Source organism: Lactuca virosa, chromosome 3, assembly GCF_052849685.1.
Source record: "Lactuca virosa cultivar CGN04683 chromosome 3, Lactuca_virosa_CGN04683_v6, whole genome shotgun sequence".
NCBI lineage: Eukaryota > Viridiplantae > Streptophyta > Magnoliopsida > Asterales > Asteraceae > Lactuca > Lactuca virosa.
The window spans coordinates 111,453,838-111,468,285 of NC_136428.1; the positions used below are offsets into that span (position 1 = coordinate 111,453,838).

A 14,448-nucleotide genomic window follows, 5' to 3' on the forward strand; every position below is an offset into this window, starting at 1 on the left:
GCCTAGGGAATTAAAAGGGAAAAGAGGACCCGAACCGAATATGACTAAAGTAGTTAAACAACTGTCAAGGCCGATCTAAGGTTCGCTGAAGATTGGTCGGTTGTGGGCAGTTGGAAGTATAGTAATGTATGGACCATATTGACATTATTATGAATAATGAGTTGTCACATGGTAAATATGGAAAATATTTTCATAATGGGAGTTGTATATTAAGAATCTATGTGTAAGTTAGAAACTTTCATGCAAGATGGATGTTCAATGGAATGTACTTTGAATGTGAGACTTCGTATCTGTGAAATTGTCTTGTAACAATCTCCAGTAGAGTACTTTGTAATATCATTGTACAAGTCTCTGTGACTTTGGTGCGTTGACATTACAAAAGGATCATTGCATTATAGTTTAGAATCTAACACATTCTAATAGTGGCAAGAATTGGTATTCTTACACTTGTGATAAGGATTTGGAATTGTGAAATGAGAGTCATTGGAAATGTTTACAATTGATCTATTTCACAAAGTAAGGACCATAGGTAAACATAGTGTGCATGCTTGGAGCATGGGATAACTATCATTTTAATTGAAGTATTAAGTTGATTAGTCGAAACATTATACAATGAATAATGTGTAATCAATATGGTGATTAAATAATAAGTGTGTTTTATTTATATTCAAAAGTTTTGAAACCATATTGGATTCGATTATTCTTGTGTTTTACTTTGAATGTTTTACTTCCCAAATAACTAGGTTATTCAAACATCCACAGTCATTCATATTTTGGAAGTAAGTAAAGAAGTATGACTTTCATGAATCCGTCTGTAGATTGTCTAAGTATTTAGACATAGCAAAAGTTTGTTGCAGTGTTCATGAGTACTCCTGTAATAAGATTTGAGTATTGGATTAAACCCACGCTCACGTGAATCATTTCATGGATTTTATCACGAGTGATTAGTGAGACGATAATATCTTATATTCTTCAAACGAAGACATATAGTTGCAGTTTACAAGTCGGTTGCACATTGATGATATGTAAACACACCAGTAACTTGGTGTTATAAAACGTATCATTGCGTGTGATTTGATGAGAAAATAGAGAAAGCATATAAGTCGAAGTTTATCCGTTCCTTTTACCCTAAGAGGGATAAAAGTGATATTTGTTGGCCCCTCGATGATTTAATGATGAAACCCTAAGCGCTTGGCCAAGCCTGGACTGATTTGATTTGTTCAATTAGTCTTTCATCAAAAATCGGAAATCGGGAAACAACACATGAACAGAGAGAATGATTATAATCCATGTCTCAGTTCATACGATATCTTGTAGAATAGAGGAATATATGATCCCTTATCTAATGGACGCGTCAGAGTTCGACGGCGGCTTTTGAGAGCTACGATTGGTAGTCGGTTTTTAAAGTCGGTTTTTGAAGTCGTACTTGCAGTTATAGTTATTAGAATTATCCAAGTAGGAGACTGTTGGATTAGGTGTCTAAGCCCATAACTATAATTGGTATGTACTTGACCCGAGAGTAGCATGGTCCATTTTGGGTTGCATTCACCAGAGCAATTTGATAGGCTGGATATTTGAGAAAGAGGTTATTTGTGATTTATTAATATATTATACGTATAATATATTAATTGAGAAATCATATTATTTAATTAGTTATGATCAAGAATTAATTTGGAAATAATTTAGTGATCAAAAGAGACTAATTAAATTAACGGGGACTGATTAGATAAATCAGTGATATTTATAGTTTGGGCTAATGATCCATATTTATTAGGATGGACTAATTCTATGTGGGAGTCCATGAAGAGTTAGTCCAAAGGGCTTATCATATGGATTATTGGATTGAAGGCCCAAGGAAGTGAATTAGGGTTTACAAGTTAAACCCTAGGAATTCAAACTATAAAAGTAACCCTAGACTAAAAAAATCGGCACTTGTGATCATAGATGAAACCCTAACCGAATTTGGAGCTTCATAACTCTCTCTCATTATCCTCCATATGTTCATGGTGTTTTGTGAACCATTTGAGGCATCACACTTGGGGTGCTAAGCTTTTGAAAGGATAAAACTCTACAAGCTACAACAAAGAGGTAATAACTTAACTTGTTTTTATGTTGCAATATTAAATTTGTATGCTAGTTATAGGCTTCATGCTTTGGATGATTTTGTTGCATGTATAACTAGAGAAAACTTAGATCCAAAGCATTAGGGTTGTATGTGCACCATAGGAGTGTTATAGTACATAAAACCCAACACAAATCACCTCGTTCCGCATTTTCTTGATTTACTCTGATGTGATATGTAGATTAATACATTTGTTTTATTTGGATTCTTATGATGATGTTCTTGGGATACTGGTTTTATTAATTTAAAAATGAAATTTTTTGGTCTTATTTTTGGGACGTTACAAGTTGGTATCAGAGCCTTGGTTTGAGGGATTCAGACATACTCTCGGGTGTGTCTGAGCTCAAACTGAGGATTTGGTAAAGTTTTTCAAAAAGAAATGTATTTTTAAGAAAAGAGTTTTCTAAGACAAGAAGGGGTGTGGTGCATGCAATCTGCCGAGCTCAAGTAAGATTTCCCTAAATACCCATACATGTTAGCTGATATGATTTGATCTATGAATCTGTGAATTGCATGCTAGTTAGGGATAAGGATATGCTTAATTTTGCATGATAGAATGCTAGGAGAGATGCCTTTGTATGCCTATTATATGATCTTGTAGACTTTCAAGCTAGTACCGATCAGTTAGTGATACGATGGCCTGATTAGGTTATGTTTGGTTCTGATTACTTGATGCGTGAATGTTGCTTGCTTTTTGCTTTCTAGGAGTTCTAACTAACTTTAGCTAACTAGTAAGCGAATATGCTAAGTTAAATATTATGGGAACTAAATAATTTTAGAAGGTTAGGTTTTAACGCTATTGTGCAGCTCTTGTATGGGTCCAACCGTTGTAGTGTGAGACCCATCATTCGAAGAATTATCTGGTTTTAGTAATATGTAATTGTATCCGTGAGCTAGTTAGAGGAAGTTATCAGGAGTTCCTTCTGCAGCTGATGGTAGAGAGTGGTGTGGAGTTGCCCTAGGAAAACCTAGGATGAGATATAGTGTTGGGATCCTTGTTTTGATGCGGGTTGATTGCATGGATATAAATTGACTTGTCAAATTCAAGGCAGCCCTTAAGGAAAGTACGTATAGATGTGGAAGGTAGTATGGGCTCATACTACTAGAAGCAGAGGATCCGTACTCGATTTAAGGAGAGCTGCGATGAAACCATGAAGCTTTGTAGATTTGTGATCCCTCAATATATTTTGATGTGTATTCTGATGGTTTATATGGTCTATTTTCAGTATGGTGACATTGCGAGGAAGACCTGTTGGCAGTTATGGTGCTGGAGAGAGCTTGGGCTCAGGTTTTGGAGTCGGGCAACAAGATGATCAGACTAGGGAGTTCATCTCGTCTGAGATTACGCATTGCATTCTTGAGAAGACTCTTGTGATATTTGGTATGGTCAAGGTGGACATTCTGGAGATTTTGGATGAGCGGTTGAGCACCTTTCGTTCTGAGATGGAGGCCTTGGTTGGGGCACATTCTTTGACCTTTAGGGAGTTCCGGGCATGTGGAGCTCCGGACTATCACGGGGCGAAGGACCTGATAGCGAGCAGGAGGTGGTTAGCAGATGTTGTTAACACCTTCCACACCAGCAGTTTCCCCGAGGGGGAAAATGTCAGACTTGCCTCCTGTCTTCTGAAGGACAGGGCACAGGATTGGTGGGAGGAGGTCGGGCGCACAGTGGATGATGAGGTTGTTGATTTGATGACCTGGGATGATTTTGTGACCAGGTTCAGGGCTGATTTTGCACCTGTGAGTAAGATGCAACAGCTGGCGCGAGAGTTTCAGGATCTCCGCCAGACTACTGAGACGGTGATTGAGATCATTGTGATGTTTCGGGAGAGGGCACTTTTAGTTCTACAGTATGTCGCGGATGATGAGATGAAGAAGGCTAGGTATCATGAGATATTGAGGAGTGATATTCCGCAGTTTGTGAGCCGATCCAGCTGCAGGGCGTTGGAGGATATGATAGCGAGAGCTTGGGATAGGGAGATTGATCTGGAGATGGAGAAGAAGAGGAAGACAGATTATGTGCCGAGTGCTGAGGGTTCGGGCAAGAGGCCCAAGGTATCTGATTCCTGATCGAGAGGCCATCAGGGTCGTAGCCGTTGTGGCAAGTACGACAAGATGCATGAGGGAGCGTGCAGGGTGGGTGGTTTTGGCTGCTTCAAGTGCGGTCGGACTAGTCATATTAGCAGAGATTGCACTACTACCACCACCACCACCCCGATATCTGATCTGATTTGATTTTATTGCAATAAGAGGGGCCACAAGAAGGCCCATTTTCCGAGTTTGGCTGCAGCAGGACCGGTGTCGGCACCCGCTCCTGCAACTCTTCGGATTATTAACGGCTGCCAGGGCCGGGCAGATGCACCTGTGGTGAAGAGCAGGGCTTTTCAGCTGACAGCCAAGGAGGCTCGTGCAACTCTCGATGTGGTGACGGGTATGTATCTTCTCCTTATATCTTTATTTATATTGATTTTCTTCTTATATTTATGTGTTTTATTTTAGGATTGTTCCTTGTGAACGGTATTTCTGCATTGGTACTGTTTGATTTGGTGGCTACCCGATCTTTTGTATCGCTTGCACTTAGCAAGAGGTTTGCTGGAGCTCCGGGGGAGCTGGATTGTCCTTTAGATGTCGATATCGCTGATGATAGGTCTGTTCGGGTTGCGATAATTCATTGGGGTTGTACTCCTCAGTTATTCAGTGAGCAGTATCCGGTCGATTTGGTTCTCATTCTTCTGTGTAGGAACAAGGTTATTGTGGGTATGGATTGGTTGAGCCCTAATGGGGCAGTGATCGATTGTGAGCAGCAGTTAGTTCGGGTTCAGACCCCAAGTGGGGGAGAGTTAGTGGTCCATGGGGAGAGATCTCAGCGTGGGCCGATTTTGTGTTCCACGGCGAGGGCCAGACCCTATATTCAGCGTGGTTGTTCTAGTTATGTCGCCTATGTTATGGATACATGGGATAAGGGTAAGGGTATCGTGGATGATGTGCCGATTGTGCGGGATTACCCGGATGTGTTTCCGGAGGATTTTCCTGTGGTGCCTCCGAAGAGGCAGGTTGAGTTCAGGATTGGTCTGGTTCCAGGTGCGGCTCAATAGCCAAAGCACCGTATCGGTTGGCTCCTCCCAAGATGCATGAGTTGTCTACACAGCTGCAGGAGCTGTTAGACAAGGGATTCATTCGACCGAGCAGTTCGCCTTGGGAAGCACCGATCTTGTTTGTGAAGAAGAAGGATAGGTCTCATCGCATGTGCATTAACTACTGGGAGCTAAATATGGTAACGGTGAAGAACCGTTATCCACTCCCGATGATTGATGATCTTTTCGACCAGCTTCAGGGTGCATCTTGGTTTTCCAAGATTGATTTGTGATCGAGTTATCATCGGATGAGGGTTAGGGATGAGGATGTGCAGAATACTGCTTTCCGGACTCGTTATGGTCACTACGAGTTCAAGGTGATGCCTTTGGGTCTCACCAATTCTCCAGCCGCGTTCATGGATCTCATGAACCGTGTGTGCAGGCCGATGCTAGAGCGGTCTGTGATTGTGTTTATCGATGATATATTGGTCTATTCCAAGACTTGGGAGAAAAATAAGGATCACTTGAGGGAAGTACTGGAGATGTTGAGGAGGGAGATACTTTTCGCAAAGTTCTCAAAGTGTGAGTTCTGGTTGCGTAAGGTGTAGTTTATGGGGCACCTTGTCAACCAGAAGGGTATTCTGGTCGATCCGACTAAGGTCAAGGTCGTGATGCAGTGGGACGTTCCAAGGTCTCCATCTGAGATTTGGAGTTTTCTTGGTTTGGCGGGTTATTATCGGAGATTCATCTATTACTTCTCCAAGATAGTTGTTCCATTGACCCGGTTGATAAAGAAGACGGTTACATTTCCTTGGGGGCCTGAGCAGCAGGCAACTTTTGAGACCTTGAGACAGCGGTTGTGTAAGGCACCGATTCTAACCCTAACGGAGGGTGTCGAGGATTTTATGGTTTATTTTGATGCATCGATCACAGTATTGGGGGTAGTGTTGATGCAGAGGGTTCGCGTGATCGCTTACGCTTCGAGGCAGTTGAAGCCTCATGAGGCGAATTATCTACGCATGATTTGGAGTTGGGGGCTGTGGTTTTCGCCCTCAAGATTTGGCGACATTAACACTATGGGGTTCGTTGTACTATTTACACGGATTACAAGAGCCTAAGGTATTTGATGGATCAGCCAAACTTGAATATGAGGAAGCATCGATGGTTGGATGTGGTGAAGGATTATGATTGTGAGATCCTTTATCACCCGAGGAAGGCCAATGTGGTGGTCGATGCTCTCAGCCGCAAGGCGGTCACGGCTCCGATTAAAGGCATATGTTTGAGGATGATCGTGATTAATCCGTTATTGGATCAGATTCTTGAGGCGCAGATCGAGGCTATGAAGGAAGAGCACCAAAAGAGTGAGTGTATTGTGGGTCAGGTGTCTTGCTTCGGTTATGATAGCTGGGGATTGTTGACTATGCATCGACGGCTTTGGGTTTCGTATTGGGGTGGTGTGCGTTAGGTTTTGATGGAGGAGGCGCACAAATCTAGGTTCTCCATTCATCCCGGTGCGACGAAGATGTATAGGGATCTTCGCTCTGATTATTGGTGGCCCCACATGAAGCGGAATGTGGCTTGGTATATGGAGCGGTGCTTGACTTTCAGGAAAGTTAAGGACAAGCATCAACGACCTCACAAAAAGATGCAGTCGTTGGAGATTCTCGTATGGAAATAGGAAGCTATTACCATGGATTTTATCACGAAGCTACCCAGATTGCGTGCATAGTGGATTCGATTTGGGTCATCATGGATCGTTTGACCAAAAGCACGCATTTTATCCTGATTCAGGAGAGTATTTCTGTAGAGAAGTTGGTTGAGATTTATATTAGGGAGGTTGTGGCACGTCATGGGGTGCCGATATCGGTGGTTTATGACATAGATGTCTAGTTTACTTCCAGGTTTTGGAAGAGGTTCCATGACGAGTTGGGTACTCGTTTCCATTTCAACACATCATTCCATCCACAGACTGATGGTCAGAGTGAGCGGACTATTCAGACACTAGAGGATATGTTGCGGGTGTGTGTTCTGGATTTTGGTGGGAGTTGGGATATGTATCTTCCGTTAGCGGAATTTTCGTATAACAATAGTTATCATGCCATCATTGATCGAACTCCTTTCGAGATGCTCAAGGGAGGAAGTGTAGGACCTCGATTTGTTGGGGCGAGGTTGGTCAGCGGGTTATGGGGAGTACCAAGGTGGTACTCAAGACCACTTAGCTGATTCAGCAGGTTCGGAGCTTGCTCCAGACAGCTCAGAGTCGGCAGAAGAGTTACGCTGACAAACGCCAGTCAGATTTAGAATTACATATGGGAGATATGATTCTCCTGAAGGTGTCAGCTTGGAAAGGTGTCATCCGGTTTAGGAAGTGGGGCAAGCTGGGCCCCAGGTATATTGCTCCTTTCAGGGTTTTGGCTCGGGTGGGCCGGGCTGCTTATCGTTTGGATCTTCCAGATGAGCTCAGTCAGATTCATAACACCTTCCATGTCTCTCAGTTACGGAAGTTCTTAGTGGACGATTCTATGGTGGTACCATTAGAGGATATTAAGGTGGATGAACGCTTGAATTATATTGAAAGACTGATGGTGATACTTAATCGGAAGATGAAAACCTTGAGGAACAAGGTTGTCGAGTTGGTGAAGGTGCAATGGCAGCACCGCAAGGGTTCGGGGTGGACTTGGGAGCCAGAAGATGAGATAAGGGAGCACTATCCGGAGTTATTTTGGGTCGCGGACTTTGAGGACGAAGTAGAAGCCTCGTACGTTGGGCGTACGAGGGTTACGCATGGTGTACATGGAGGATAAGAAAACCTTATTTTGGGGTGTTGCACGCTATTTAAGGTCCTTAAGTCCCTAGGGCTGGCCTCTTTACCATCCTCCATACCTCCTAACCCTAAATTTCAACCCTTAGCCTCTATATTTGTGTCTTTGATCTCTTGAGAAGAAGTTCGTGCTTATTTTGCTCATTTTGAAGGGATATAAGAAGGTAAAAGGTGCATTGCTTAGTGTGAAGCTTAGAGATCCAGAATCATCACTCATTTTGCAAGTCTTTTGAGGTATAAAGTTCATACCATGTCTTCTCCTTGATTAGATCTCTTCATGTCATGGTTTTTATGCTTTGGTCCCTTCTGGGTTAGTTTGATGGGTTAAGTCGTTTGTGGGGCTTATTCTTTTAGATTAGGGCATATTATGAGTTTCTTAAGCTTAAAGGTTCAAACTTTATGGTGTTATGGTTTCATTCATGCATTAAGTCATTTATTAATTCCTTTTGAGCTTTAAGAGCTTCATTAAGCCATGCATGCACGTAAAGTTAGCAACTTTACGTGATAAACCAGCCCAAGGAAGTCAGATCTAAGTTGTGGAGTGATGTCTTAATCAGTTAAGAGCTGGAAATAGAATTGGTTGAATGAGGGAGTACACTGGGCGTACAAGCAGGTACACTTAGCATACAAGCCCTAAGGAGTATGTTGTGCGTACGAGCTGAGTACGTCCTGCGTACTCAGCAGGGTGGGTCTCGGAATCTTGGGTCTTCGGTTTGGGCCATATTTTGGGCTTAGATGTTTAGGGCTTTGTTGGGCCATCTGAATTTAGGTGTTTTGGGCTCGTAATATTTTTGGACCTTGGATTAAGGCCCATGAAAGGGTTTGGGCCCAATTTGGAAAATTTGGCCATGATTGGGCCTTAGATGATTATTTTGGTATATGGGCCTTTTGGATTGTAGGTTTGTGCCTTAGTCTTGGACCAAACTAGGTAAGGGGTAAAATGGTCTTTTTACTTTAACTTTGGATTAATGGTTATGGATCAGAATCCAATTATTAATTAGATGTTATTTGGTATTGATAGCTCGGGCATTTGTCGGACGAGCAGCCAGAGAGTTATTCATATGATTAAGCAGTTCGAGGTGAGTTTCCTCACTGTGTTTAGCGGGTCGAATGCACCAATGTCGGCCGATGGTTTTGTTATGATTTGGATGCTAGATGTATGTGTGACTCTTGCATGTGTGATGTGCTCGTATGCTTACCGGGCAGGGCCCGATGACCATTTTGTATGTTATGTATCTTTGTGATTATTTCATGTGTTATGTGTTTATAAGTTTATATGTTTTATATGTATGTTGGGTAGGGCCTGACAACTGACATATCTGTATACCGAGCGGGGCTCGATGCCGGGCGGGCACCATTATGTGTTTATTATGTATGGTGTGTGGTATTTTGGGTAACTCACTAAGCTTTGTCCTTATGGTTTTCAGTCTATGTTTCAGGTACTTCCAGTTCCAAAGGGAATAGCTCGGGATGATTGCACAACACACACCACCCCGTTCCGCATTTTCATGATTTTATCTGATGTGATATGTTGATTATGTAACACCCCAAATCAGGTAACCATTTTTATTCCTTTAAATGAGTTAGTTTTGCAAAAATGATCCCTTCTTGTATGTTGGGCGTACTTAAGTGTACGCTTAGCGTACTATGGAGGAAAGATCATGAAGGAATATCGAGTACGCAGGGCGTACGTGAAGGTACGCTAGGCGTACGTGATGGTAGCCAAACCCTAATTTCCAGACTTGAGGCATATATAAGCATCCTTAAGTCATTGAGGCTAAACCCTAGCCAGGATCTATAGCCTCATTTTGTCCCTTATCCTCAGATTATCTTGTGAGTGTGATTCTTGAGCTTAAAAGTGTGTTGGTGGCCATTTTAGAGATCATTCAAGAAGGAGAAGGTAGTGATCAAGCTTTGTGTGACATTGAGCTTCTAGATCTTGCGTCTAGTTCATCTTGAGGAGCTTCTGGAGGTATAAAGTCTTAATCTTGCCATCTTATTCATTAGATTGAGCTAGGGTTTGCTATATTGTCCTCTTTTGAGTTCATAAGTCACCTCTTGGGAGTTTGAGCAACTCAAGAGCTTAGGAAGATTAGTTCTAAGGTCCTTTAGTGTGTTCATATCATAAAAATATAGACTTATTGGTTATTTTGACCTCATGCATGAGTTAAGACCCTTGGAAAGGTCTTAATGGGTTGTAAAGGGTTGTTAGGAGCATATGGAGCATGCAAAGGCATAAAATTGCCAACTTTATGCCTTAGGACTCTTCAAAAGACCTAAATCTGAGTTTGGGATGTAAAGTCTTCATGCATTAAGCACTTAATGAAGAATATGCATAACATGTTTGTACGCCGTGCATAACAAGTTGTACGCTGCACGTACAGGGGCATGGTCAGTACACTGAGTGTACTGGAGTGGTACGCAGGGCGTACGCACTCAAGTTGGGCTTTGGGGATTTTATGGGCTTGTAGGTTTAGTGGGCTTTAGTCAGTATTGGGCCTGGTCCCATTTTAGAGTTGTGGGCTAATATTTTGAATTGGGTCATGTGGCCCATTAATAGCTTTGGTTATGGACCTTGGGCCCATTAGCAAAGGGAAGACTAGTGGGCCATTATGGAAGGAGTTGGGCTTAGGTATATGGAATCTTTTATTAGATTGTGTTGAATCCTAGTTTAGGGTTAATTGTATTATTGTTCAGTGTGTGGTTTCGGACTGTTAGGTGAGCAGCTTTCATGTTCAGCAGACTGAGGTGAGTCTCCTCACCATACCAATGGGTCGAAGGCGCCAAGGTCGGCCCATGTTTGTTATCCAATTGTTGTGGTTATATGTGGATGTGTTAGTATGGTAATATGTATTTATGTGAAGACCATGGGGGGAGCCCATGGCAAATAGTTAAGACCTTGGGGGAGCCCATGACACATAGGTATAAGACCCTGGGGGAGCCCACGGTATCCTAGAGTAAGACCATGGAGGGAGTCCATGGCATCCCTATATGTTTGTATGCTTGGCATATGATGGCTATATGAACTTATGTGATTTTATGGATTTATGTGGGGTATGTTATGGGGAACTCACTAAGCATTAGCTTACAGTTTGTTGATTGTTTCAGGTACTTTGGGATCTAAGGGCAAGGGCCCTGCATGATGACGCTGCACACACTCTCCAGTACTTTATTATGGGCACTCTGATTTTGGAATAATTACTTGTTGTTTGGGATTTTGAGAAACATTTGTGTTTGAAATTTATAATTAATGAATATGGGTATTGTTATTTAAATGAAAAAATTTATTTGAAAAATTGGGTCGTTACAGATTAATGCATTTGTTTTATTTGGATTCTTATGATGATGTTCTTGGGATACTGGTTTTATTAATTTAAAAATGAATTTTTTTGGTCTTATTTTTGGGATGTTACAGATGATGGTATGCATACAACGTGCTTTCTAGAACTTGTTTTTGAGGTTATATTTAGATCTAGATTGTTGGATAGACTTCTAGAAGTTCAGATGCTTGATGTTTTTGATGTAGAAGGGGCCATTCATGCATACTATGATGTAGTTTCTCAGTTGTGTGTGGTTTGTAGAGAGTTAGGTCAAGATACGTTATCAGGTAGATATAGTACTTTACATATAATCTCATCGGATGAATGTTTGAAAATTGTGAAGGAGTATTTGATTGCTGCAAGTGTAAAGCATTTGAGTCTCATGATTAGTTTTAGAACAAGAGAAAAAAGGATCCAAAGTCGGCGTATAATGTCATTTTGCATGAATCAGTTGGATAGACTTTTGATTATAATGTAAGCATTTTATTGATATAAACAATGTGTTATTTTATTTTACCGATGAATAATATATTCACGTTGCTATACATGTATCTTTGATTGATTTGGATATGAAACATTTGGGAAAGATGATGCATTATTATGATTTAGACCAAAAAATAGTACGGTGTTGTATGAAAATGATGAAAAATGCAATGCAACATGAAATTTATGCAAATGTTAAACAAAAAACTTTGTATAAAGATAAGTTCGTTGTTGTTGAAGATGTTTATCCTACTCGAGAACTTGTTGGTAACCTAACAAATCTTTATCGTCTCCTACTATTGTTGTTCCTTATTTCTTTCTTCACATCTTAATTATTGGATGAATATATTGAAAGTTTGAATGAGTTGAAAACTATAACTTCATTTCTTTACAAAATACAAATGCTACAATTGAAGCTTGAAAGATGGTTGATTATTAAAATTTGTCCAAATAATGAACCATGATCACAAATAGTTATGAACAGAATTGACATGGTCAACCCAAGCGTGCCAAGTGTTCGTAGATGATGATGTGTCAGACATATGAGTAAAAAACTATAGTGTGTGGGCTGAGGTAGACTAAGGTTATAATACTAGATTGATAACAAGGATTTTTGATCCAATATTATACAATCATGCTATTTTTGGTCTAACTCATAATAATGCCTCATCTTTCACAAAGGTTTCATATCTAAATCAATAAAAGATAACTTTAATAACACGGACATGATGTTTATCAATCAAATAAAAATCAAATGTTGTTTATAACAACAAATTGCCGATATTGAGACCTGATTGAGTATTGAGGATTCAATGTATTTTGGACAAAATACCAAAAGAAAGTCAATCCAATTTTTTTTATTCCCTAGGAAGTCCACATTTTGTCTGAATCTTCTTTCATTGTGGTATGACACAATAGTACTATTAGGGTAGATATACAAATTTTATAAATATGTGTAACTTAGTGTTTTTTATTATGTACCCTTATATATGTTGGATAGTGAATAGTAGTGTTGTAGATTTGTGATGTGTCGTAAGCGGTTTGAGACAACCTAGTGTTTAGAAAAACTGGTGTTATATATATATATATATATATATATATATATATATATATATATATATATATATATATATATATGGAAAAGTGAATATACCTTACAACATGTAGTGAACCGAATTATGATGACATGTACGAAATGGTATAGATCAAGTGAATCATATAACATCAAGAGCACCAAGAGTAAGTAAAATCATTTTAAGCTCCATTAGAATAGTAAGAGAACAAGTGAGTATTGTTATTTCTCTCACTAAACTTAACTCTCCAAATGGGTCTTAGATAAAATGGGAGTCACTCACTTTGTATTTATAGGAAAGGCTAAACCCATTACACATCACAAGAGGTAAGCCACATACAAGGAGAACTTTGCACCCTAACATTCTCCCCCTCAAAGTTAGGATTGGATGTCCCGACTTCAATTTCCAAACGAGCTCACGCGATCAAGACCAACTCTCCCTCGAAGTAACACCGGTCTTCAAATCCACAAAATGAATACCCGAGAAGCTTTGAATACCCATTTCTACATTCTCCCCTTTTTATAACCAACAAATGATTATAAAATCCACAAAGGATGAGATGCGCTCGAGGAATAAACTTTACGAAACTCCCCATCGATGTGTGACAAAAATGCAACCGCGAAAATATTATACGAAAAGCAATCACGAAAGGCCGAGAAAAATTTCCAAACTTTGTGAAAATTTTCGACTTTGGGTGAGATTTGCAAGAATTTCGTAAACTGGGTAAAAACTGTCAGTTTGACAAATTCTGCATGGACCCAATGCGCCAAAACAACTTCAAATGCGAAACTTTACCCTAAATGCGAAACTGGGCATAAAGTGTCAATTCGCATCAATTGTAGGGACTGAATTTGATTTTTTTTCCATTTCTCATAATTATACCCCAATGTCGAAACTGGGTAAAATCTGTCAAAATTTTGAAACTTCAGGGATTTGAAATTAAAATTCTTCATTCTTCACAGAAAATGACTCTAATTCGAATATGGGTTGAAATTGTCAATTCGTGTAAAGTATAAGGACTCGAATCGAAATACTTGTTCTTCCCCAAACTGATCCCAGAATGCGAAGAATATGACTCAACATTCATCACAAGTCGAAATCGCAAGTCACAAGTCGAACAATATGACTCAACATTCGTGTAAAGTATTAGACTCCAACATTCATCACATGATATCAGTCGAATTTGATTTCCAAACACTTAATTCGAAATCAAACAAGTTGAAATCAATTTCGACTCCAAGCATAAGCATTCGATGTTAACCTGGTTTCTGAGAGAAACTCACACACACTTTGCACACATCAAATTATACAAGGCGAGGCAGAGAGAGGGAATCAAAAACTACTCTTGGTAGACTTAAAAGAAGAACATACGATGCCTTAAAGGCTTACACCGATTAAAAGAAAAAGAAACTGACCACTAACTGGTAACTACAGAAATCAAGGAAAAACTACCCACTAAGTGCATTACATAGATAAACAACTAAATAAACTAGTTTAAGGAAAATAAACATAAAAAGACTAAGTCAACTGGACATAAGGCACGTGTGCATCAAGA

General features: G+C 40.2%; 1 pseudogene; it reads left to right on the forward strand.

Moving 5' to 3' along the window:
* LOC145163927 (inositol-pentakisphosphate 2-kinase-like) overlaps positions 1-12,152 on the forward strand; it is a 31,235-nt pseudogene extending 19,083 nt beyond the window's left edge.
* The last annotated feature ends 2,296 nt before the right edge of the window (positions 12,153-14,448 follow it).